Below are 3,914 nucleotides of genomic sequence, written 5' to 3' on the forward strand. Positions count from 1 at the left end.
AGGAAGAGCATATTTTTCGATCTTCGTAGCTTAAAACACATTGTCACAAACTGAGATATACAATAGAAATCAGGCGTGTATGAGTACTTATGTGATGAATTAACTATAGAAATCAACACAAATAAACAAACAAGCAAATGAATCAAAAAATAACCTTTTTCAGACTTTGAGTCTGTTTATCCTTTTTGCTCCATATGGCTTTTCTCTGTCAATAGCACCTCTGCGTAGGGTATGGCAATTTGGGAGAGAGAGAGAGAGAGAGAGAGAGAGAGAGAGAGAGAAGCAAAGTGAGGGCAAGGCTAGGGCTCGTTCTCTCTAGGGCCAGCATATAGATAGGAATTTTTTTTATCCCTTGATCCTTAGGGTCAACTCCTATTTATAGGAATCTTGGGTGAGATATGAATCGAGAGTTTTTTGGGTTTGAATCTAACCCAAATGAATATGTTCTTATCCTAATGGGGGATAAGGCTCATCCAAAAGAGTCCCATACGAAAACACACAGGAAGAGTTCGAGTCTGACTGAGATATGCCTCTTCAGAGTCTTATCTATGCACTCAAAGGGGCGGACGGTAGAAATGAGTGTCATCCCAGGAGAGTACGGCCCAGGGCTGGACAACACCCCCAGGGTAGGATGACATCCTAGTGTGTCATCCCAAGGAATTTTATCGAGTTCTTTTGAAATCTCGATCTTTAAAACCCTTAGAGCATTTTGATTGCTTTGGAAAAATTGAGTGTCTATAGTTACATATATGCGACTTTAGTCCAGTATTTGTAAAGTTATGAAGTTCAATTTAATAAGAGGTTCACAAAAATTTTTATGCAAACTTTGTGAGGTATATACAGATTAAGTAGGATATTTGCGAGGTTACGAGATTCAATTTAACAAGAGGTTCGTACATTTTTATGCAAATTTTGTATTATATATGCAAACTTAGTTAAGTATTTACAAAGTTTTGAGGTTTGGATTTAAGAAGATGTTCGCAAATATGATTATGTGAACTTCATGATGTCCGCAAAAAAATATGTGAACCTCCTTTTAAGTGGGAATTTGTGATACCCAACAAGCGAAGCGATATATGGTGGAAACTTAGTGAGTTTCACACATGTGAAGGATAAAATGGACCTAGCAAAGTTGGCTATTTGCAATTTTGAATGTGGGGTTGATTTTAAAAATTGTGGGCATTTAGAAAAATGTATCATTTTTGTTGTATAATACAGTTATTTTTTAATTTTTATAAATATCATAAATATCCAAAGCAGCCTACCCAATGTAGTTGGGATAAGGCTGATGATGATGAAATATCCAAGGCTTAAAAACTCATATTTTTTTTGTCAAAAAACACAATCCATGTGTCATTTCCTAGCAAATCAACTATGTCAAATGCATTTGCAGGGTCAAATTTGCAAAAAACCCAGAAACCCCTCGTGCTCATGGCAAGATATATATAACGTTGAACCAGTTGAGCTTACCCTGTTCATACTTGGTCAGATACTCCAATAAACTGGCTCACTCACCAAGCCCAATTCCTAAACCGAACTGAGCCGAGACAATCTATGAGCTGCACATCTAGTTTCGCAGCCCTAGTCATAAAACATGACTGGGGCAAGCTCCACTTATGCATGTGTGGATCCTAAGACTTGGTAAATGTCCACGTCCAAACCAAATCCAAACGTTTACATTCCTAGACTAGGACTCAAATCTAAATTTGAACCCAACCCAACCTATACAAGTCAGAACCAGTCCCGGTCAGGTCCAAATCGCATGATCATAACCACTACAGGAATTGTGGGACAGTTTTTTTTTTTTATGAGGAACACTCGCCGAAGAGAGAAAAACCCCAGGTGGGGCACCACGACCATCCTGCCTTTGTGACCCACCTCTGAAAAGCTACGAACACAGCCGTGCGCCAGTGGGGTTCGATCCTGTGCCTTCATCTCAGCACCTTCACAACAACCCCATAAACCACACGGGCGACCCCTGCGGTGGTATTTGTGAGACAGTTCTAACAGCCCAAAAATTGGAACACATCATTAAGAATATGCAAAGATGTCAGCACAAGCTCTATTCATCTTAGGCTTGTTAAGTGGGTTTGCCACAAGAACAAACCAAGCTTGAACATCTCAGGCTCAGCCCGTTAGGCTCGTTTACCAGCCCTGAATCACATCCAATATTCTAATTTACCTAATGCTGTCTTCTTATAAGGATGTAAACTGGTCAGATTTAGTCTGATTTAATCGGATTTGGATTCAGCATCAGATGAAGTCAAACAAAACTGAATCCAGATCCGTTGACATTAGCATCAGATTTGGATTCAGCATCAGCATCAGATTTTGATTTGGGTCAGATATTAGATTACATCCAACCCGTTGACATCCACTAATACTTTCTTAATGACAAATTACACAGTGCCGGCTGGCCTCCTTGAAAAAATACGGTCTTCCAATGAAATATACCTAGGGCTCAGCTTCTCTTGAGCAGCCCCTGATTACACAAGAATGGCACATCCTGTGTCCTTTTTGACGTGTCCCTGTGACATAAGAGGACCATTCATGGACAACGAATTACGATTCGCTGATATCCGAGTCTCCAACCCGAACCACAATAAATACTGCGAGTTCCGAGTCACCAACTCGAGGCATAATTCTACAAAGTACAAACCACGGTCACCCGATTTTCCTTCCGAGTCTAAAACCGACTCCTATTCGTTTACGAAATTAAGGGAGAAATGTTCACCAAATTTTAAAAAAAATGAAGAAAAAAGGAAAAAAAATCCACAGAAATTCTACACTAAAATGGGAGCAACATATTACACAAATAACAAAGAGAAGAAAAATCACAACAAGATCGCTTCGCGCATGGAGAAAGCGGTCCTTACCGACTCGGCTGATCCGATACGCCCGACCCGAGATCCCGTCGCTCGACCCGATCGAAGTCCGGCCCGAAGTGAGCCCTCATGAAGCCCTGGAACAGCCCCTCCCGGAGGGATCGGAGGCCGGCCTCGAAGGCATCCACCCTCGCCCCGACCTCGGCGGCCCTCCGTCGGACCTCCTCGACGGTCATATCCGTCGGGATCTCGCCAGATCCGGCGAGTCGCGGGAAGTTGAGGCGGGCGGAGGGGCCGCGGAGGTAGAGGCTGGCGGTGTCGTACGCGCGCGCCGCAGCCACTGGGGAGGAGTAGGAACCGAGCCAGATCCTGCCCTTCTTCCTCGGCTCCCGGATCTCCGCCACCCACGTCCCCCACTTGCGCATCCGGACCCCGCGGAAGGGATTGGCCGGCGGCCTCGCCGGAGGAGCCCCTCCTCCCCGCCCATCGTCGTATCCGGCAGCGTCTGGCGTGGCTTCTTCAGGGGGCGACGTGGGACCTTCCTCCATCGACTCGCCGGGAAACAGCGAACTGAACCGAAACCCTAGAACTTCTCCGGCGGGCCCCTAGAGTTCTTTATTTTTTCCCGCCACACACACTCACTCACTCTCTCTCTCTCTCTCTCTCTCTCGCTCATATAAATCTTAAATCTGAAGATATTACTAAATTACCATTAATATAAAAAAAAACTACGAGACTACCCTTCACTTTTGTTTGAGAAATGTGGACGGATCAGCCTATCAGGTGCAATGTGATTGCACACTTTTAGTGTGCTGCTGCACCTGATCACCCTCCATCTTTTGGGATACAGAAATGATGCGGTCAACCGTGTGTCAAAGGTCGGGTATGACCCGATTTTGAACTGTACCGGTTCTAATAGAATCTGGGTTTGGTAATAAAACGAATTCAAGTCAGACCAATGTTGTCAGTATCAGTATCTGCCCTAAATCGTTTGGCCAATAATTCAATCGAATTAGTAGATACCAATTCTCAAGTAAATCGTTCTGAATTGGCTAAAAATAATGAAAAAATATTTTGTGTCAATCAAAA

At 43.6% G+C, this 3,914-nt stretch overlaps 1 pseudogene; it reads right to left on the bottom strand.

Moving 5' to 3' along the window:
• Window positions 1–2,724: 2,724 nt before the first annotated feature.
• Window positions 2,725–3,373, bottom strand: LOC149837251 (ethylene-responsive transcription factor ERF011 pseudogene; annotated as a pseudogene).
• Window positions 3,374–3,914: the final 541 nt, after the last annotated feature.

Source organism: Nuphar pumila, chromosome 5 (genome assembly GCF_984573655.1).
Source record: "Nuphar pumila chromosome 5, dmNupPumi1.hap1.1, whole genome shotgun sequence".
Classification (NCBI taxonomy): Eukaryota; Viridiplantae; Streptophyta; class Magnoliopsida; order Nymphaeales; family Nymphaeaceae; genus Nuphar; species Nuphar pumila.